At 41.7% G+C, this 24,018-nt stretch overlaps 1 protein-coding gene across 6 annotated transcripts in view; it reads right to left on the reverse strand.

The window, feature by feature from the left end:
- The window catches only part of tsnare1 (T-SNARE Domain Containing 1), a 488,539-nt gene that overhangs the window by 142,447 nt on the left and 322,074 nt on the right, over window positions 1-24,018 (reverse strand). For 2 of the 6 annotated variants that reach the window (XM_073926471.1, XM_073926465.1), the window contains one exon: window positions 16,849-16,870. The exons of the other annotated variants lie outside the window; for them this stretch is intronic. The gene's annotated coding sequence lies outside the window, so the exon portion shown is untranslated. The remainder of the gene's footprint in view (window positions 1-16,848; window positions 16,871-24,018) is intronic. 6 annotated transcript variants of the gene reach the window in all.

The raw sequence follows: 24,018 nt of genomic DNA on the forward strand, positions 1-24,018 counted from the left end.
TAAATAAAGCCAGCCAGGGTATCTTATATTCGACTGTTTTTGGCAAAGTGCAATTACGTAAAACCAATTAGAACAACATTTCTGATTTGTATGACAACACTAGCTTTAGCCACGTTTGCTGTAGAACTGCCGCATTAATTTGAATGATGATTCGTCCAAAATTCAATAAAAATACAAAGTCTACCATTTATTTATTTTCTGGATCACATTTACTTGGAACAGATTCATTCTTAATCTTATTTTTTTTCTATTATCCCCACCCATCGATGCTATCTTTGATTGGTTGACGGACATAGTATCATGTCCTCAGTCAGTGTTATTTTTGTTTTTTTGTAGTTACAAAGATGACCTCAAGACTGGATGACCTTTTGAATACTGGTTTAATTTAAGGAAAATTTAAAAATGTTTATAACAACCCAGGCTCATTCTGAAAATATACGGCTATGTACATCTCTGGAGAGAACCAAATACATCCCAGGAAAAAATTTTTTTTTTGCAGTTTTTGTTTTGGGGGTCCACCAGAGGCCGCTGTCGGCTGACTGACTGACTGACTGAATGATCGACTGACCCACCCTCCTCCTTCTATAAACCCAAGTAATAATGTTTTCAAAAGCACAGATTGACCAGCACACACCTTTTCTAAACCCCACAGACAGTTTTAAAAAGCAATCTAGAAAAAGAAAACCCCTCACTTGATTTTTACCACGTTTTCAGATTTTACCACATTCTCACCCTGTTATTTATTTGTTCATTATATTTTACAACTTTTGTTTTTGTCTTAGTTGCTTTCTGGAATCGATCTTCACCGGACTCAAACCCCATCATCATGGGCAACTCTTCTCTGCGTCTACCGAAGTACAGTACATGGCGAGTTAATAAGACAAACGCGTAACAGCTGGAAAGCCGTACATATGGAGGTAAGCGGTCAGCTGGTAAGGACGAAAAGGAATGCCCCATAGCATTCATATTAAATATGAAATGCAGTCATACGTACTTCTGGCTACATAATGCACGATCTCCAGAAATGTATATATAGTGCTACGGTTTTAAAAGGAGCCTATGTTGGTTTATAACTTTTTCATATGGCTGTTTGCACTATTCCTACACGCATTTCTGTACAGATAGCTTCCTAAAAGTTGATTTTGCATGACAGGTGCCCTTTAAGATGTGTGTGTATGGATGAAAACAAAATCAAGCAATGATGGATACAGAATAAACAAGGAATTAAAAAATGTGTTTGAAAATCTTGTATCTATATGCGGCAGTTGCTTAATGCTATTATTTCAAAAAAGGTTTTTTTTTTAAACAGCAGCTTTAAAAGCTTCTAATTAATTAACTACAGTGTTTAATTAAGTCAAGAGTGTGTGGGAGTTAATTTCCTGTGTGTTGTAAAAAGATAAACCAATTTATTTAGCATTAAGTTAAATATTTAACTCATGGATAGTAATGTTACCTTGTAACGACATGAATTAATTCTTAAGTGATTCATTTATTTATTATGAATATTTTGTTATAAGTTCCAAAGTCTGAGACTACTAAATATATTTAAAAAATATTATTTAAACCAAGAAACCAAGTTTTGTAAAATCTATTATATACAGTCTCTAAATTAATGCTGCTGTTCAGCGAAAACACACTAAAGGTAAAGTAGGCGATCTGACTAAATGTTAACCGATGAGCATAATATCTTTCAAATAAAGTCCCTCACCTGTCGTCCAAAGCTTGTTTGAAATCAGGAACTCAAACATTAAAGATGACAGAGACACATTAGATCATGTCATTTGCTAGTTCGAAAACTTTATGAAGTTTATTTATAAACTAATTTCGAAAGGATCACATGCTTATAATATTAATATTCCTTCTTTTCTAGATGGGTTAGCACTGTTGCCTTACAGCAAGAACGTCAGAGGTTCTAGTACTTACCAAGCCAGCTGTTCATTCTGTGCGGAGTTTACACGTTCTCCCCATGCTCATGTGGGTTTCCCGGTTTCCTCCCACGGTCCAAAAACATGCAACTTCAGTTAATTGACTAATCCAAATAGCCACCATAGACATGCTCCTAGTAAGTAGTCATCTACTGTATAAGAGCAATCACTCTCTGATCATTAGCTACTACAGCAGGGGAGTTCTCTAAATCTATCTGAGCTCAAACTCCCCACTTGCTTTGCAAACGTGAGGGAGCCCCGGCCTCGAGGATCTTATGAGCTCACGGCTCTATATCTTGGGACATTATGCCAAACAAGCTTTAAAATTGATTACCAGCAAAGTGTGAACTCTTGAAATAGTAATTTATAATACTACAATTCTGAACGAAAAACTGTATTATATCTAGAAAATATTCACTTATGTAGTTAGCAAGCAAAACTTGTCATCACTTTCTTATCCGTCTCACTCATCACTCTCACTCTCTCACACACTTTGTCCTAAAGCGACAACTGAATGCTTAGTGATTGGCCAGCAGTGTGCAGGAATTACACTTATTTCTAAAGCCACCTTTTCACTGCACACAACATTTGGACACGACTGTTGGAATATGCCCCCTTGTGGCAATTGCACAGAATTGTCAGTGTTGTCGAGCATCATGGGAGAGAAGTTGATATTCGTGGACTCTGCAATAAAGTGCAAAAAGAGCCTTTATTCTCTGTGCGTTCACTATGGTTGAATGAATGAATAGAAACTCATAGACCTCTAAAAATATTGGAGGGAATGTGGAGACGGCATTAAAACTATTTTTATTACTCATTTATGAAAAAAAAAAAAAAAAAAAAATATATATATATATATATATATATATGTATATATATATATATATATATATATATATATATATATATATATATATATATATATATATATATATATATATATATATATATATTTTTTTTTTAATACACACTTTTTTCTGATTAAAAAAAATAACGAAAAAAAACCCTTCTATTTCTCATTTCGTCCGCATGGACCAGCTTGGACAACACATCAATACATCCCATCCAGGAGTTAAAATATTTCAACGTATCCGCAGCTCAAATTGGATCTGAATTTTTCGCATACGGAGATGATCGGAACTCAACGCAGCTCCCGGACTACTCTCTATTGCAGGCATGTCCAAGCTCGGTCCTGGAGGGCCGGTGTCCTGCAAAGTTTAGTTCCAACCCCAATCAGACACACCTGAGCTAGATAATCAAGCTCTTACTAGGCTTTCTAGAAACATCCTTGCAGGTTTGTTGAGGCAAATTGGAGCTACAATATGCAAAACACCGGCCCTCCAGGACCGAGTTTGGACACCCCTGCTCTATTGGAAATGAATGACTTAGGGTCTGTCATTTGCTGTATGCAGTGACAATGCGGCTTAAGCCATACTTTTATGCCATTTTAGACCGAATATTCAAAGTAGCATAGTGAACAACAAAGGGAGCTCATCACAGGTTGTCATTGTTCAAAAATGAATGAATGGAAATACAAAACCAAATTTACCTCAATAAAGCAGGCTAGGCAGAACAGCGCTATTTACTCATGTTTTCTTGTTAAACTAAATAAAAATCTACATTATCGATGCTGTTAAAGGTCCCTTATGAAACTGAAAACAGTCACACCAATCATTTGCCGGAATATTTCAGTGGCTAACCAACACTTCTGTGCATATAACCCATTTGTAACAACAAAATTTACATAAGCTAGTGACTCAAAATACTTTTAAAACATAACATTACCTGTCGAAAAAAAATACTTCAGCCATGGTGTCATCCTTTCTCCAGCATGAAAAGTAACTTCAATATTGATTCAGGATTTTAAAAACTTTTGATTCAATGTTTGTTTTTAGCGCTCTCACTCGTGACCATGTGACCGCGGCCTGCATGTGTGAACGCGCATCAGAGGATCTACGTGAACGTTCAAATCTACATTTGCTAATAGACAATTTAGTCTATTTATTAGAATTATGGGTCTGACAATTTTCAATTGGATGAACATGTTTTTTTGTCTTAAGCCTTACCCAGAATATAAAATTACATATAGATACATTTTAGATCATAAACTATTAATCATTAATAGATTAGATTAGATTCAACTTTGTCATTACACATTTACAAGTACAATGCAACGAAATGTAGTGAAAGAAATACTATTGGAATGTGAAGAGATTTCAACCATCAAAAAAGTTTAGTAAAGCTTTGGCATTGATACAAAAATAAATTGTAAATAAATCCTGCTCAATTGAACCTTCTATTTATTACAGGACACAGAAAAAAAAAAAAAAAAGAAATTCCACAAAAATATTAAGCAAACGTTTTCCTATTAAAATGAATGCTGAAGATCATGCTACTCAAAAAAAATGATGCTATAACATCAGCTTTCTCACCACAAAACAAGTGACTTTTTATTAATAAAAAAACAGTAGTCATATTATTATTTTTCTTTGTATGTTTTTTGTAAAATGTTTGTAGCTTTGATGATTAGAAGATGCTATTCACCCACAATCGCATAACCTTTCACAGAGAGATGGATAGAACCATTACTTGACTAATTTCAGTCGCTTTGTACAGCCTGTGCATCCCATTTTTGCAGGAAGATTGTTGGTATTCACAATAATTATTGCATCTTATCTCTAGACAACATTAGATGTGTTATGGTAATGCTTTACGGTATTAGTCTTGCAGCGAGCCTGCATGCGTGTGCTGACTGAATTGATGTAAAGCTCTATTAAAATAGATTGCAATATTTTTCTGGGGTGCGAGGGTCACTCTGTCTCGCTGGACAGCCTGGGTTATTCCCAGCGGCAGTTGACTTATGCCTGGCTGTCTGGTAATTAGGCCAGGTAATAGGCTGCTCTGATGAGGACTGTGTGCGGAAGCCACAAGAGAAAGAGCTTATAATTGAGTGGTCAGCCAGGGACGAGCATCAGCTAACAGCAATGAAGTGCACTGATCAACAGAAAACGTGCTGCTGTAGCCATAAACAGTGGAAAGACAGCACTACACATGCACACACAAACACATTAAAGGTTTTCATGTGTTATGGGGACCTCCCATAGATTTTTGTACTATGGAAACAGTATATTTTGTCCCCTTCCCCTACCCTCACGGTAAACATTCTGCAGTATTACATTTTCAAAATACTTAATTCTGGATGATTTATGAGTAATTTTCCTCATGGAGACCAAAAATGGTGATTTATGACCCTTGTTAGTTTTTTTTGTAATGCATAGTATTCTCTAAAACCACATATTATATCATCTACCCTAACCCTATACCCCTAAAATCAACCCTCGCAGGAAACTTATGGTAAATTTTGAATGCAAAAAGACCCCATCAACTGTTTTGATTCACGAGGACAAAAGGCATGTCTTCATAAACCAACTTAACTTTGTAATACTTAGGTCATACTTATACACACACACATCAAGTGGTGTTACACCTATCAGAGTATCGGTAACTTCTGATTTCTTAAACCAAAACTGCTGAAGGATTTAGTTATTTTAGTTTTTAAGTGTGGGCACTGTGGATTAAAGTAAATTATGCTTTAAGTAAACTTCAATTTGCACATTGATTGTTTTGCTTCATAAGACGTCAGTATCATTAGAAGCCACAGGTATTAATAATGTTTTCTCTGGATATGTTTTTTTTTTTTTTTTTAATAATCTCAAACGGCTACTAGCTGATAATTGGCAAATTATAAATCGTACTTTTTTTCTTTTACTATAATCATTTATAATGATTTTTTTTAAAGAAAACAGCTTTGATAATTTGAGGAAGGGTACATTTACAGTAATGCATTCATTCATTCATTTATTCATTCATTCACTCATTCCTTCATTCATTCATTCATTTTCTTTTTATCTTAGTCTCTTTATTAATCAGGGGTTGCCACAGCAGAATGAACCACCAACCAGCACATGTTTTTTGCTGCAAATGCCCTTCCAGCTGCAACCCAACACTGGGAAGCACCCATAGACACTCAGCCACACACATACACTATGGACAATTTAGCCAACCCAATTGACCTGTACAGTGCATGTCTTTGTCGACAACGCTACCACCCACTGCGCCACCGCACAACCCATTCACAGTAATATTAATGTTACTTATATATTAATGTTACTTACTTACTTAATGTTACTGTTGTTTTATACATTTTTCATTCCTTTTTCTGCTCTGTTGTAAAAGACTCACTCATCAAACAAACAAAATATATTACACTGCCTGACAAAAGTCTTGTTGTAGGAACAACAAATTATTCTAATTGATCATTTGGAAAAGTGGTAGAAGTTAGATTTTTCTGATGAATCATCTTTTAACTGCATTTCGATCATCACAAATACTGAAGAAGACCTACTGGAACCCACATGACCCAAGATTCTCATAGAAATCAGACAAGTTTGGTCAAGGAAAAATCATGGTTTGGGGTTACATTCAGTATGGGGGCATCCGAGAGATCTGCAGAGTGGATGGCAACATCAGCAGCCTAAGGTATCAAGACATTTGTGCTGCCTATCACATTACAAACCAAATTCTTCAGCAGGATAGCGCTACTTCTCATACTTTGGCATCCACATCAAAGTTTCCAAAAGCAAAGAAGGTGAAGGTGCTCCAGGATTGGCCAGCCCAGGCACCAGACATAAACAATATTGAGCATGTCTGAGGTAAGGCATTGGAAATGAATCCAAACAATTTTAATGAGCTCTAAGAGTCCTGCAAGAATGTTTTCTTTGCCATTCCAGATGACTTTATAAATAAGTTATTTGATTCATTGCAGAGATGTAAGGAGGCAATCGTCCAAACTCATGGGAGTTCTTTTGTCTAAGCAAAGTCAGACCTTACTTCCCAATTAAATAATTAATAATCAAATAATCAAGGCATGATCATATTTTATTTTAGTAAAATAAGCGTAATCTAGAGGCATTTGCCTTTGATATAAGCCACTTCTGATAACAAATGATCAGCTAGAACTCAAGTTATTATTTGTTGTTCCTAAAACTTGGATAGGCGACAAGACTTTTGTCAGGTAGTGTATAGATGTAAATTCAAATACGAAATACAGTAACACAAAAAACAATGGAACTTATATAAAATAAGTTTAATATACTAAATAAATGCTAATTAAAGTGAATTTATTTAATACATCTCATTGACAGAATCAACCCATGTCTGCAATAAAAGCAATATTCTTATAGCCTAAAAGGACAGGAGAATATTTATAAAGCTGTTAAAGTTGTTTACATGGAAAATGCTTATATTATATATGCCGTACTCTAATAACATGTTTATATGCAAACAGATACAATTGTATGTGTGCTATAATCATGTTTTACGCACAAATATCTATGATTACTAGAGTGACCCTGTTTGTTTTTCATCCACCAAGTCTCATCCAAAAAATTGATGTACATTTGAAGTAACAGCCATAAATGGAAGATGATCAAAAAAGCCAGCCCTTCTAGTTAGTCAGCTTCGAAAGAAGCATCCCTGCCTTGTAGAAAATGATTGGAGACAAATTGTAATTCTAGCCATATACGTGTACGCTGAACAAACTCTAATAAGTAGTATCTCTGTCAGTGTCTGACTTTTAATTGCTTAATGAGGGCCAAGGATCACGATAACCGAACTCTCATTTCATGTCTGCTGGAAAGTGTTTGCTAATACTGGCACTGTCTTCATTAGTCTTGGCTCTGAAGCTAAAAGGGGCCAACTTCTGACCTCTCGAGAATTGGACGTTATCAGACACAAATTGATGTTTGGTTTCACATCTGTCTTCAGCCTCTAGCCCAGCTTTAGGTCTTTGATCATTTTTTTCAAAGCAACACACTGTAAAAAAGCTTTTATAGCTCTGCCTTTTACAGAGAGGGATGTTTTCAGAGATGAGCCCAATTCATGTTGTCTTGTTAAGCACTCTAATGAATACACCGCCAGCGAGTGTCTATATGTGAGGTCATCACTCAGTTCAGCTGTTGCAGCCCAAAGCAGCATATAAAAAAGTATACGGGAAAAAAGAATGAGAAATTTGATCAGAATTTGATTTATTCATCCTAATGTTGCTTCAAACTATATGTCTTTTGCCATTTTTTGATTGAAAGAATATATTTAGCAGTAGGTCTGAGTGATAAAATTATAAATCATAACTAGAAAAGTAGACTTATAGTCTTATAAGTAGACTTATAGACATACACCCTGTACAGTAAATTAAGTGGAAAGTTAAATGTGGGTATGAATATGAAAAACATATGCATTTATTAGTAAATGAAACCAAATATCTTGATGTCAAATTTTTACATTTTACATTCATTATCGATATTATTTATGGGGGAAAATATTTTTTTAAACCCAAACTCAACCCACTGACATTCAGTGAGTGGACTACGATATTAAAAGATGTAATAAATAAATAAATAAATAAATAAATAAATAAAAATGCAGTACAGATTTGAAAAAACATAAAGTTGAGTAAATGATGACTTTTAATTAATTACATTTTGGGGGAAGCGGTGAACTCTTCCTTTACATCCTAGGTCTCAAACTCAATTCCTGGAGGGCTGCAGCTCTGCACAGTTTTGCTCCAACCCTATCAAACACAGCTGATCCAAATAATCCAAGGGCTCTATTTTGACGGTCCATGCGCAGAGCGCAAAACGCAGGGCGCAAACGCTTTCAGGGCATGTCAGGACACGTTTTTGCTAATTTAAGGACGGGAAATCTGCCTTGCGCCGCGGCGCATGTTCTAAAAGGGTTGAGTTTATTTTCTTAATGAGTTATAGGTGTGTTTTGAGAATAAACCAATTAGAATCTTATCTCCCATTACCTTTAAGACCCAGCTGCGTCGCGCCAAGAGCGCATTCGCCATTTACAGGACGCAAAGTAAGTCTAAGTGGAAAAAATGAGCATTTCACAAGCAAACTGTTAAACAGAGCATCTACTGCGTGAGAATGAGAGATAATGGATCACTTTTACTTTCGCTCTTGAATAGGGAAACCTTTACGCACAGACATCAATTAGTCTATAAATAAATACTTTTGTATGTTAAGCGCAAATATTCGTTTCAAAACTATTTCTAAATTCAGTTCTAATTTCCAGCAAACGAATAAATGAATAATAATAGCAAAATGTGCTCTAAAACCTGAGTTATATCCTAAAACACATACTGTGCCCCATATGGTCTAAAACCTGACAGGTGGGCAAATCTAAGCTTGTTTTTAATAAAACAAATATAGATTGCAACTTTGCGCCGGAGTTTAGACCGGGTTAGTTTTGGTCTAATGAAAAATCTATTATAGATTCTCAAAATAGCAACGCGCCAGCGTCCGCCTCAGAACGCCTTCCTTTTTAGACCAGAACGCCTATAGACGCAAAAATTAGTGCTAATGCATTTGCTATTTAAAGAGCATAGCGCAACGCCTCAAAACGACTCTTGCGCCAAGCTGAAACTACCAGAAGACTACTGCGCCACGCCTTGCGCCACACTGCGCCGGGTGTATGATAGGGCCCCAAGTGTTCAAAAGAATCATGAACACCTTCATTAGTTGAATCAGCTGTGTCTGATCAGGGTTGGAGCAAAACTGTTGTAGGAATTGAGTTTGAGACTATGCTCAACATCCATCCAAAGACAAACTTAAAATTAGATTAAAAATTTGTAATTAAAAGTTATTTGAAAATAATAAAACTGATTGAAATATATTACAAATATGAAAGCTCACTTATCTATTATCTTTTGTAACTTTGCTTGTTTTATAATTTGGTCTGCTGTACAGTGCTCACAATATAATCCACATTCAACCCCAAGAGTTTCAGTCTCTTAGAAGACAGTGATGTGTCTCATTGTTTAAAACTTTCTTAGTAAATTATCTCTTCAAGTTAATGTTCATGACAGCCTGGCTGCAGCGCTGTTTTGAAGTAAAAGAGAACAACTGTCACTTGTTTTGTTCCAATTTTTAACTAATATGACTGTTAAAATGCCACTAGAACAAGGATTAAATGTGCTGATATAAATATAGGACATTTGAATTGTTGGGGTTTCTATTTTAGCTCTTGCTGAGAAGAAAATAAATAGCAAACAAACCAATAAATGCACACATTTAAAGCCAATTAATTTAATTAACTACTACAATAACATTTCAAAGGTTTAATGACCATGCTTCAGCACAAGAATTACGACACCAAACGAATACACAATTGTTGCTAGTCACATCCAGCTACATCAGTGCCCACGTGTAATGCAATTTCCTTTTCCTGTTTGCACATAAACAATGTGAAAAGCTCTTCGCAATCATTGGCACTCACACAGTAACTACAAAACGGTCGAGACCAATGAAGAAAAAGAGGCTGGCAGCCAACTAAGAGATTTAAAGTCCAGCAATAGCAGAAAGCTTCAGAAGTATGCCTGGCTATTGTCAGAAAGTAATTCCATTTCATGAATAAGCGCTTGACTGCATACAGTGACAGCCTAGTCTTCAGCCTGTCTCTCTTGGCATCTCTGCCCGCGCCAAACACTGACAGAATGTCATTTTAATGTTTGCAAATTCCTGGGTGAGGGCGATGCATTCCTTTCTTCCATTTTTCAACTTGCGCCACTCCGAAGGATGTTAAAAATAAACGTAAATACAGAAAAAGTAAATTGACTGACATGCTCCGTCTTATCTAACTGAATGTGGATTATAAAAAGCAAAGGAAACTGATAATAAAAATCAGTCATAGGGGTCAAGAGGGTTATACTAGTTTAGGCAATGTGGTCAATTGGTCTAAAGCTTAATATTTTTATTTATTTCCTACTGACAAAATCAAACCACTTTTTACTTTTTAAATTATGTTGTAATTTTTTTTTAATCTATGAAAAATTTATTTTATATAATGTCATTTAGAATAAATTCTGTTCAAAACCATAATTCGCAAAAGCTGAAATAATTTTTAAAGGGACTACAGTGAAATGGCGATGAATAAAAAAAGGTCTTGGGAAAATATATTTCATTTTGTAATGTAAAGAGCACTCTGACAGAGGGGTTGCGGATCCAAATGCAGGTTTATTGACAATGGCAAGACAAGGCAAGACAAGGAAAACAATCACAATTGGTATAACAAGACTTAGCACTATGTGCATGCGTGTGTGTGTGTGTGTGTGTGTGTGTGTGTGCGCACTGTTTAAATAGTCCTGTAATTAGTCCATGACCAGCTTCAGTTGTGAGTGTTTGCAGGAACCGTTGTGAGGATTAGGAACCGGTGTGTGTGCAGTGCATGACTACACCTTGTAGTCCATAAATGGCGGATATGTAGTTCTTTGTGATTTGTACGTTTACCAGCTATTTGTATGAATTAGATTGCTGGTGATTTTGACACAGTTTTAAGTTTTCTTTAAAAACAGTTGCATTGTCTCAGGAAAAGTCTTTTGCAAAATGTTTGTGATGGAAAAATGAGTTGGCAGAAAAAAAAATCACTATTTATTTCACAATTCTGAGTGGATGTTTTACAATTACAACTTGTTTTCTCACAATTTTTTTTGCTGCTGTATTATATCTCACAATTGTGAATTCCAAACTAAGATAAAGAATAGAAATGTAATAAAAACATATGAACTTATATATTAAAAATAAATTATTGCTAGAAGGAACTGACATAATAAATGAACACAATTGGGAAGAGTGGGGATGAAAGTAACATAAGACGAAAGTAACAAAGCAATTTTCTTGAAGTTCTCACAACATTTGATTTCCAGGCTATGACAGCACATTCAGCACGCAACCCCTGATGGAGCTGCCAAGTATCATCTGATTTCGGGACAGTTTCCCGCAGTCAGCTCAAAAATTCTGTTTTCAAGTGCAAAAAGTAAATTATTGTAGTGGTACTTTTTTTCCTTATAACAAATTATGTTTCTCTTTTCATGTGTCACACTAATGATCAATCTACAGGTTATATAGTGCTATATCACATCCTTGAGTTTGAAATGTCTGAGTTTTTCAGTTTAAAAGTAAATCAAGTTTAAATGGTAAAAGTTCCTTTGGGTACCAGAGTAACACTGTTATTTAAGTCCCATAGCTAATTTCATCTTCTGGGTTTAAAATAATTTTTAGGGCGGGATCAAAACCAGTGACATAGCGCGAATCTGCTAGCAAAGTGATGACACATTGGTTTCTCATTATTATTCATAGCGAAGCTTTCTTATCCTATGAGAAGATGCTCCTTCTTAATTATTCATGAGAGCACATACTTTTTAAAGTCAAGGCAGACCTGCCAAGCTGTGAGACTCAATGACTGGCTGAGACCATGTCTGTGGACGGCACGAGTCATATATGTTTGTTTCCATGATCCACAGGGTTTGTTGCATGTTTTACCCAGTGATTCTGTGAGGGCTGATACAGCCAAGCTGTTGGTTTGCAGCAAGCATTTTTGTCGGGAGAGCTGTATGAGAATTAGAGAATGGCCGATTTTGTCTTTTATCAGTTGAGTTCATCACTATTCAGACACATCGCCTATATCCATGCTGCTGTTTTCGCCTATGTTTAAATTCTTCCAGATTACCGGCAGGGCTAATGGTTGGAATAGATAAGGCAAGAGACCTGCTGCACTGCTATCCATTGTGTCTGCATTCAGACTCTGGGATTGAGGAGTAGGGAAATCCTCCTCATTCATAGTGTTTATATAAACACAATTATCTTTATAATGATATAACAAATTGTGGTTATGCGTATGTGAAATTACGAATAATATATGTAGCAGGGCATTGAATTACTGTTTATTTCTTTGTAAACTATAAAAATTGGTCTTCTCATGGTTTGTGTCTTATTTTGTGAGCCAACTGACAACAGTTGTTCGCTCCCCTCTTTTTCCCCTGCTCTGCTGGCCACGCCCACTTTTCCCTCTGCTCTCAGCCAATGACTGTAAAAAATATGGACGACGCGACAGCCCTTTTTCCCATTGAACGCCTTGAGGGCAAAACGCTTGCTTGACGGGCACAAACTGTCGCAAAAGACTGCTGAAATTGGAGCCAGACATGCGCAGAAGGATTGTCTGATGGAGCCAGAGGAGGAGCCGCGAAAATGAGCAGAGTCGAGCTTCCAATCAAACGCTTTACGTAAAATCAACTACGCCCCCGAACTTCTCAGCATGCGTTTGCTGTCATATCAACACAAATGGATGTAATAACGTTAACAAATATGAGGGTTTTATATATTCAATCGCGCCAGCTCCAGGCCGCAGCGCATAACTTACTCGCGGCGTCGCGGGCTGATTCCGGCTCGCATGCGGCAGCGCCTGCTCGCTCGGCCGCCGCATCTGGCTCGAATGACTCGGGCTGGAATTGGGTAGTGAGTCCAGGCATCCGGAGTAGGTCCAGCAGAGGTAACATTAGTCAGTCTGAGCTCTAAGAGATAAGTCTCCGGCAGGCGAAAATCTAGCGGGAACTGTGTTTTGCTATCTGGGTGGCTAGGCGTGTATCAGCAAACTAATAAAGCCCGAAAAAAGCCCTGAACTTAGCGAATAAACAGTGTTCCACCAGGATCATGTATGTCAGAAACTATAGTTTACTGCTGAACTCATTTTGTCATGGTAAAATAACACAGAAATCGAATAATAACATTTCAGTCTACTTCAGTCTCCTGCCGAAGCTCAGACGCCGCGCTTTCAATCACAGCTGTCAATCACGATGACACGCCCAGCATTAAATTACTGCTAAAAACAAACTGTTTACAAAAATGAAGATCTGCACCTATTTCAGCACAATAACCAGTGCCTTAATCGACCAGAACTATCTTTCGGGACATTTTATTGCAAGTGTAATATTTTTTTTTATTTGGGCTCAAGTCTCCTTCATTAACACGGAGGAGGCGGGCTTTATGACTTGTACTGCAGCCAGCCCCCAGGGGGCGATCTAACGGCCGAAACCTTCACTCAAACGTAGGCTTGCGGCACACTTGCTCTCAGCACTCCACATCCATCTCTGAGCATTTTTTGAAAAATTTCTGGGGTGGACTATAACCGAAAGAGGGGGAATTGATGGCCCTTTCACAAGGTCACAGTCAGATATATTTAAAATAAACAAGATTAAGCCAGTAAATCTAGCAAATATTTTTGTTTTACGTTTGACCACTGAACAATGTGCATTGATACAAATAGTTAGATACCATAGCATATATATATATATATATATATATATATATATATATATATATATATATATATATATATATATATATAAAAAAAAAAAATATATATATATATATATATATATATATATATATATATATATATATATATATATATATATATATATATATATATATATCTGCCAAAATTCAGTGACAAAAATGCCCAGAAAACAATAAATATTCAGAATAAGTTCCCTAAAACTGCTATAAAGTAACACCAATTAGCTAAAATGTACAAATCAACAAAAGGATTTTCTGTGATAACGAACCATATAAAATCAGCTACCTCCAGTTGCATCCCCCTCTCTCTCTCTCTCTCTCTCTCTCTCTCTCTCTCTCTCCAAACAGAACACTTTAGTTGTCCTGTTCAGATGGAACAACAACAAAGCTCTGTAATTGAAAAGCATATACAAGGATCCCTTGGAAAATCTGCCCAGAAATAGCATAGATCTTATAGAGCAAACATGCTGTTATTGCCTCTAACACAGCACACTTTAACCACCTAAATAATACATGCGTTTACACTCCTGCGCTGTAGTGATTCTGCACAGATATGCAAAAGCAGCTCTCTCAACATATGTGACTTATTCTCACAAGGGTTTTCTAAGAACCAAAGCCTTTATTTATACCTCACTGTACAGATTTAGCCAAGAAAGTCATCGTATATTATTAAACATTGAATTATTTTACAGTAGGTGTGAGACAAGTTGCTAGTTCCTGCAAATGAGGCCAAAAGATCAGAACAGACGTGTTAATGCACGGGGCGAACAGAAGCATATGCCTAGTGGGACGTGGTTGCATCTTCTACCAGCCGGGTCTAACTGGGTCTGACAGTTTTCTTTTTCTAAACATTCACAAGGAGATGCATTATGCATGAGGGGTCTGTGTACTGCCTGGCCTCCTCTTTACTGGCTGGCCTCTTTAAAAGTGCTGTCTGGAAAAGCCTCACCTGAACACAAACCCTGCTAAACAAGTATTTCTTTGACTTTTTTCTGTGTTTGTGGTCATGTAAAGTTTGATTCAACTTCTTCATAATGCTATGGAGCATTGAGGAGATTGTGTAAAGGTAATGTACCATGATTGATTTGGTCTGTTGTAAGATACAGCTTAACTCACCCTTGATGACCCTGTTCCAGCTGTAATCCATGGCAGATTTCATCTCCAGTAGCACCTGGCATACCATTAACTATGTGACTAGAACATGCGAGACAGTTATTTAACTTTTTATTTTTGAGAAGTGTTCTGTGTCTCTCTGCAGATGCAACTGCTTGCTCCTTTGTTTGGTCCTGCCCCTGCTCCAATTGATGCCACACCCTGCCTAGTCAGCTGACTCCTGGCTGCCTATAAATTCTTCCTTTGTCACTTCCTGTTTAGCTGCTTGAGCTCACTTGTAGTAATAGTTTGTTTACGATTATAGAAAGAAACTGTGTTAGTTAGTTAGTTAGATTTGTTGAATTGGAGTTTGTCTATATATCTGAGGAACATCTGTGAAAGTATTTTGTAGTGATGGTGAAATGAAGCTTTCTGAACCAGTGAAGCGCTCGACTCAATTGTATCGAAAAAAGGTTCGTTACTCGAAGCTTTTTAAATCAGAGCTCGATGAGGACCTCTTCTGGTTAAAGTGTGGGAAAGCACTGTGTTGCAATAATGTCAAATGTTCACAACTGACCAACTCATTCATGTAGTAATACAACAACAGTAATATAAACAAATTACTAAATTACTGTAGATTTTACACATAAGGTATGTTACATCACACAACCGATGACTGTAGTAAAATCCAAGGAATTCAAAAGTAATTGCATATCATATTCCAACTAATTCTTCATTCAGTCACTCACTCCAAGTGGGAATTGAACCAGCGATTCTTGCATGGGAGGCGAAAGCTCTATAGGAAAAAGCTATGTGAGAGTGATGCTTCAGGCTTTACTTGCCAGCTAGCCTTCGTTAAACACTATACTACAATATGCAGTGGTTTTCTTTAAATGTAGTTGTAAAAAATATGCTAATACAGTTTAGTATGTTCAAAACCTTTTTACTTAAAATTACTATTATATTTTAGTTTAATTACTGGTGTGTGTGACCGGTGCAGTGCTTTGAAACCGTAGAAATGTGTGTTACCGATGCCTAATCTCTGGCTATATACTTTACTAACCTATGAGGGTGTTTAAACCTTTGAATCAAAATTTGAAGTTGTCACGTGGGCATAGGCGAAAATAAAGCTTCGAACGTCACTGATAACGTGATGATGGCGAAACGCATCAAGCTCCAGTACTCTGCTTCACTGCAACATGTATCTTTTTTTGATTCAAGTTTCGAAGCCTCGGCGCACAATGTCATATCACTAGTATTTTGTGCTTTAGTTTTTGCTTTGTTAACATTGAAAATCTGACCCTCTGCATGTTAAGTGACTACTCTGCTGTTTTGCCCTTTTTGGATTTGTTTGCCGATTGTAAAAATTTGTACATAGTAAGTAGGGAGCTTGACGCCCTTTTCTTTTGTACCTTCTTTTATTGATCGTTTTGTGGACAAGGGAGTTAGGTAAGAATGTTTATTTTGAATTATTTTGCTAAAAATAAGGAATTTAGAGGGGACTTGAATTTGAATCGTTTTGTTTATTGTTTTGGCCTGTTTAGCCTCTGAATTTAAAAAAAGAGAAAATTTTTGTTTAACAAAATTATTGTAAAAATTGTATATTGTCTTAAGCAGCATTGTTTGTATAGTCTTACCTTTCATGCTGTGTTCTTACTCCTAGACGGGGCAAAACAATACAAACAACTTAAATTAGTTGGATTTTGCAATTATTGTGGTTTAAAGCAAATTTATTAAATAATACACATCATGAAAATAAACCATAAAAATATTATTTTCTGGATATTTTAACCTACTTAAAATCTCTGGGGTCTGGGGGTGGTTTGAGGGCCTGGAAGTTCTGATTTGCTCTGATATATATATATATATATATATATATATATATATATATATATATATATATATATATATATATATATATATATATATATATATATATATATATTTTTTTTTTTTTAGAAGCTTGTAAATGTACAGTAAGTGGCTAAGTCTAATACCACTGTAAACAGCAGAAACCGAGCTACAATAATTCGTTAGCAACATTTTTGTACAAGATTGTGTTTTTGAAATAGAAGAATAAGCCAAAAAAAGTAAACAAGTGATCTCACTCAGTCAGTGTTTATTCATTCATCAGTTTATTTCAATCCTTTGCCTCCGGTAGGTTCTTTTTTATCCAGAAAAATCTGTCACTTTAGACTGATTTAAATCACAATATAATCAGATTCTATTCACAATTTAAGGAGTACACAGACAATAAAAGGTAGGTTACTCTATTTCAGAAAAATAAATAAATTAAAAAGACTGAAATGACAGATCGCACTTATTTTTGACAGATATTTCAGTATGATGCCAGAGATGCCATCCCATGTTAACATAATGATACACAATGAACTCCTGATTGCTAGTTGTCCAACTGCGTAATGCTTGGTTTTCTGCTGACATGCTCAAGATGTGATTATGAAAACACCTATTTCCTGAGAGAACTATTTTCAGAGTTATCTTGCCGTAATATGCTTGCCGTTTCTTCAGCTGCCTATGAAAAGCTGTATATGTGCTAAGTTCTCAGGTGTTTCTTTGAGTTAGCCATGTACCAGTGCTAAAAAATGGAAGTCTGCATTTGTCCTCAACATCTACATATCAATAGTGCCCAAACTACAGTACATTTGATGTGATGCTGCACTCCCAAAGCATTTCAATATTGACTCAGTGAAAGCAGACATCTTTTTTATGAGCAAGAACATCAAGTCTACATCGTGAAGCAAGTATGACTTCCCCAAACTTCAGAACACATGCAACTTTTTACACTTTAAAGGCCCCATGAAATGAAAATAAACATTTTTAGATGTTCGATTGTTAGTTTTAAGTATATCAATTAGCTTATATGCTCCAAAGCAGTGACAAAATTTGCATTAAGAAGATATAAAACTGATATAAACATCCAAAGCTTGCAGTTTGTCACTTCCGCTTAAATGGATCAACATTTTTTTCAAGTCAGCCCATACTGCAGTTCCCCTTCGGTTGGGGAACTTCAGTGCCATGAATGGGAGGATTCGGATCAGAAGCCGCTTATCTGGAGAGTATTGAACGGGCCAATGAATGAAATTAATTGGCAGCGTAAGCTTGCGCAGGTGCACATCTGCAATTATCTCAGCATATAAGCACACCTGAAGCCAGCAGAAGCCATCCTTTTCGCTTCAGATCCTATCTGAGTGAGTCGATGAGGGTTCCTCTTGCTGATCAGCACTTCAGAGCGAATGAGTGTGTCTCCCGGTCCAGAGTGGGTCTTCGCGGTGGCAGACGGTCGAGCTGGGTTACTCCCTTGCCTGCGGTTCTTTGGGTCCGGTCCTCCAGAGCGGTGCGTATAGTTGCAACTTTCCTAAAAGAGCAACACAGTCGTGCAGCACGTCCTTTTCAGGATGGCGCTCCGACTGTGCGTTTCTGGATGCGGGGGTTTCCTGTCTCCGGATGATGGACACGATCACTGCATTGCATGTTTGGGGGTCCAGCATGTTAATGCGGTGCTCGCGGGCGGTTCATGTCGTCATTGCGATGCCATGACCGTTGCACAGCTAAGATCGCGGCTAACTTTCGCAAGAGAGCGAGCCACCCCAGTTGCCTCCTGTTCTAAAAAAGCAGCGGGCGCTCGGGCAGATCTGAGGGTTTCAGCGGGAGCTAATCTGCCGCCCACGGGCTCGCGGACCTCTCGCTCCTCACGGCGCTCCATCCAAGCTTCGGGTGGTGAGAGTGATCCGTCTAACCAGATGGTAGCTCTCACACTCGCTGACACCGGAGATCAGATGTCCTCCGCGGCATCGGAGGGTGGGCTTTCACTGTCCGATGAAGATCCGGACCCGCTCGCCCCCTCCGGGCAGGTGAGCGCTGTCAAATCGGATCCTGAAGCGGACATGTTAGCCGTGCTTTCCCGGGCTGCTTCGGCCGTGGGGTTGGAGATGGTTTATCCCCCAGCTCCGCGGCCGGACCAACTAGATGGGTGCTACGTAGAGGACCAGAAGGCGAAGCCTTCGAAGCCTCTCGTCCCCTTCTTCCCGGAAGTGCACAGTAGGCTCACGCAGTCCTGGAGGGCACCTTTCTCTGCCCGTGCTGCGAGTGCCTCCGCCCTCACCGCCCTTGACGGCGGAGCTGCCAGGGGGTATGAGGCGATCCCGTCAGTGGAGCGCGCTATCGCGGTCAATCTTTGTCCGCGCGGCGCCTCTACGTGGCGGGGTTTGCCCCGCCTCCCGTCCAAAGCCTGTAGGTTGTCTGCCTCCCTCGGAGCCAGAGCTTATAAGGCTGCGGGCCAGGCTGCTTCTGCTTTGCACGCGATGGCCACCTACCAGCGCTACCAAGCGCAGGCGCTGGCCGAGCTGCACGAGGGCGGGTCCAACCCAAGCTTATTACATGAGCTGCGCACCGCGACCGACTATGCTCTTCGGACTACTAAGTCCGCCGCGTGTGCGCTGGGGAGGACGATGTCCACACTTGTGGTTCAGGAACGCCACCTCTGGCTAAACCTGGCCGATATGCGCGACGTTGACAAAGTTCGCTTTCTTGACTCGCCCATATCCCAGGCTGGCCTGTTCGGCGACACCGTCGGTGAATTCACCCAGGAATTCAAGGCGGTGAAAGAGCAGTCGGATGCGATGGGCAATGTCATCTATCGGCGTGGTCGTAAGCCCGCTCCGCCCGCCGAGCCATCCACCTCCGCTGTTCCTCGCCGAGGGCGCCCGCCAACGAGTGCTGCCCCGCCCCCGCCTGCGCCTCCAGCCAAGCGGGCGCGGCGTTCACCTCGAAAGCAGGCAGCCCCTCCTGCCCAGGGCGCCGTTAAGTCCGGTAAACGGACCGCGAAGCGTCCCTGAGACAGGCCATCCGGAGAAGAGGAAACTTGCTCTTTCCCCGCTGGAGGGCGGGGCCCCGATAACAACGGTACTTTTCAGTGCCAGCAAAACATCAGTAAAAGAGCACTTTTTCCCTTCCCTGGATGTGACTGCACGAGTTCTGCCAGTCCGGGACGCGCTGCCTTCCGGCTCGCAGACTCTACGTGCTTCGCCAGTGGCTCACGAGCGCTGGGGGGACGGTCTCCCTTCCCTCAGCCCTCCAGCCCCCTCTCCGGAGTCAGGGTGCGGAGCCAGAGCGAATCGCTCTCCTCCAGCTCTTCCGCGGGACCCTCGTGCTTCCCGGATCAGCACACCCACTCCGCGCTGCCCCACCGCTGGTACGTCAGCGATTGTAGCGATGACTCCATTAGCGAGGGCTCTGCCTGCCTGGTTAGCGCGGGCCAGCCCCTCGCGGTGGCTCATATGCACAATCAGACTCGGTTACGCGATTCAGTTCGCGAAACGGCCCCCCAAGTTTACGGGCGTGTATTTCTCCAGGGTCAACCCCCTGTCCGCCCCTGTCTTGCGAGAGGAGATTGCTGCCCTCCTGGCGAAGGGTGCAATCGAGCCGGTTCCTCCAGCCGAGATGGAGAGTGGGTTTTACAGCCCATACTTCATCGTACCCAAAAAGAGCGGTGGGTCACGGCCAATCCTAGATCTGCGCGTTTTGAACCGCTGTCTGCACAAGATGCCGTTCAGAATGCTCACGCAGAGGCGCATTCTCCAATGCGTTCGTCCTCGGGATTGGTTTGCAGCCATAGACCTGAAGGACGCGTATTTCCATGTCTCCATTCTTCCACGCCACCGCCAATTTCTGCGGTTTGCGTTCGAGGATCGAGCGTGGCAGTACAAGGTCCTCCCCTTCGGGCTCTCTCTGTCTCCGCGGGTCTTCACCAAACTCGCGGAGGGTGCCCTAGCGCCCCTTCGGCTCGCGGGCATTCGCATACTCAGTTATCTCGACGACTGGCTGATTTTAGCCCACTCGCGGGAGCAATTGATTATGCACAGGGACGAGGTGCTTCGGCATCTCCGCCCACTGGGGCTTCAGGTCAACCGAGAAAAGAGCAAACTCGCCCCCGTGCAGAGGATTTCTTTTCTCGGGATGGAGCTGGACTCGATCACCATGGTAGCGCACCTCTCCGAGGAACGCGCTCGCCTGTTGCTAAACTGTCTGAGGGACCTCGACAGCAAACTAGTGGTCACACTGAAGTTCTTTCAGAGGCTCCTGGGGCATATGGCATCCGCAGCCGCCGTCACGCCGCTCGGGTTGCTCCATATGAGACCACTTCAGCACTGGCTTCACGATCGGGTCCCCAGACGCGCATGGCACGCGGGCACACACCGGGTCTTGGTTACTGCGCTGTGTCGCCACGCCCTCAGCCCTTGGAACGACCCCTCGTTCCTACAGGCCGGTGTGCCTCTAGGACAGGCGTCCAGCCATGTTGTTGTTTCAATAGACGCTTCCAACACGGGTTGGGGGGCCGTGTGTCGCGGGCATGCGGCTGCGGGCCTCTGGAAGGGTGCCCAGCTGCATTGGCATATCAATCGCCTAGAGCTGTTGGCAGTGTTCCTCGCTCTCCACCGCTTTTTACCGGTGCTGGAGCGGCAACACGTGCTGGTCAGGACGGACAGTACGGCGGCGGCGGCGTATATCAACCGCATGGGGGGTATGCGCTCTCGCCGCATGTCTCAGCTCGCCCGCCGTCTGCTCCTCTGGAGTCACCCGCGGCTGAAATCGCTGCGCGCCATTCACGTCCCAGGCACGCTCAATCGTGCAGCCGATGCGCTCTCACGACAGCTGTTACGCCCTGGAGAATGGAGACTCCACCCCGAGTCTGTTCAGCTGATATGGGCGCGATTCGGGGAGGCCCAGATCGATCTGTTTGCTTCCCCCGAGAACGCTCACTGCCAGTTGCTTTTTCCCTGACCGAGGGCTCTCTCGGCACGGATGCACTGGCCCACAGCTGGCCTCGGGGCATGCGCAAGTATGCGTTTCCCCCAGTGAGCCTGCTCGCGCAGTTTCTGTGCAAGGTCAGGGAGGACGAGGAACAGGTTCTGCTAGTTGCGCCCCTTTGGCCCAACCGGACCTGGATATCAGAGCTCTCACTCCTCGCGACGGCCCTCCCCTGGCGGATCCCTTTGAGAGAGGACCTACTCTCTCAGGGACAGGGCACCATCTGGCACCCTCGCCCCGATCTTTGGAACCTCCACGTGTGGTCCCTAGACGCGAGGAAGACTTAGGTAACCTACCGACTGCGGTGGTTAATACCATCACTCAGGCTAGAGCCCCCTCCACGAGGCGCGCCTACGCCCTGAAGTGGAGTCTATTCACTGAATGGTGCGTCTCTCGCAGAGAAGACCCCCGAAATTGCCAGATTAGTGTTGTGCTCTCTTTCCTTCAAGAGAAGTTGGACAGCAGGCTGTCGCCCTCCACTCTCAAGGTTTACGTGGCCGCCATCTCCGCTTATCATAGCGCGGTAGCTGGCGGCACCGTGGGAAAGCATAACCTGGTCATCCAGTTCCTTAGGGGTGCTAGGCGAATTAATCCATCTCGCCCCCCTCTCATGCCCTCTTGGGATCTTGCCCTCGTTCTCACGAGTCTGCGATCCGATCCCTTTGAGCCACTCGAATCAGTATCTCTAAGATTTCTGTCCCTGAAGACAGCTCTGCTGGTTGCGTTGGCCTCCATCAAGAGGGTCGGGGACCTGGAGGCATTTTCGGTCAGTGACTCGTGCCTGGAATTCGGGCCGGATTACTCTCACGTTATCCTGAGACCCCGCCCCGGTTATGTGCCCAAGGTTCCTACCACCCCCTTTAGAGATCAGGTAGTGAACCTGCAAGCGCTGCCCCCGGAGGAGGCAGACCCAGCCCTGTCTTTACTTTGTCCAGTACGCGCTCTGCGCATTTATGTGGACCGTACTCAGAATTTTAGATCATCTGAGCAGCTCTTTGTCTGTTATGGCGGTCGGCAGCAGGGAAGTGCCGTATCGAAACAAAGATTATCCCACTGGATTGTGGATGCCATTTCACTCGCTTATTCGAGTCGAGGTCAGCCGTGTCCCCCGGGAGTACGTGCACACTCCACTCGGAGCGTTGCATCCTCTTGGGCGCGTGCACGCGGCGCCTCTCTAACAGACATCTGTAGAGCTGCGGGCTGGGCGACACCCAACACATTTGCAAGGTTTTACAATCTGCGAGTGGAGCCGGTTTCCTCAAGGGTATTAGGTAACCCTTTGGTGATTGAGGAGACAACTCGGTAGGGTGTTGAAACACGCTTGCGGCGCCATTCTCCCTAAACACGGAGGTACGTGCGCCTTTTTTATCTGTCAGTAAAGTTCCCCGTCAGGTGAGCCCTGCAGATTCCTCCGTGGCCCCCAGCACTGACTCAGCGGAGGAGTCACTTGCTGGCCCACTACGTTGTAGGTCTGCCCGCTGGTCAGCCCGCGTTTTGGGTATAGGTGCCTGCTATGCGTGATCCCCACTAGGCGATCCCATATGCTTATTCCGCCACGGTTAAGTCCCCCCCCTGGGCGGACCCGTGTCTTCCCTCTCCGCTAACCACTCTTTTGCTATGCGTACTCCCCCTTTTTAGGGCTAGTCCATAGGTAAATTCTGCCATCTATCCCCCCCTTGGGTAACGGATGGCCTCCGCAGCGTCCTCCCTATCGGGATTGCACGCTTCCCAACGTACTGTCGTATTTCCTAGAATTATCTAGATGCTCACGACTTCCCAAAAAATATATCTAAATCCGTAAAACTTCTGTTGAAGTAGGATAAATTAGGGCCAGGGACACGTTGGAGGACCGCGCCCCCCATGATGTGGGTGCGTCACACTTGCTTGACTATCTCCTCATCGGGGGTGTTGGTAAGGTGCAGTCATTATGGCGCCTTCCATATTCTCCCATTCATGGCACTGAAGTTCCCCAACCGAAG

The sequence above is a fragment of the Danio rerio genome, chromosome 16 (genome assembly GCF_049306965.1).
Source record: "Danio rerio strain Tuebingen ecotype United States chromosome 16, GRCz12tu, whole genome shotgun sequence".
NCBI lineage: Eukaryota > Metazoa > Chordata > Actinopteri > Cypriniformes > Danionidae > Danio > Danio rerio.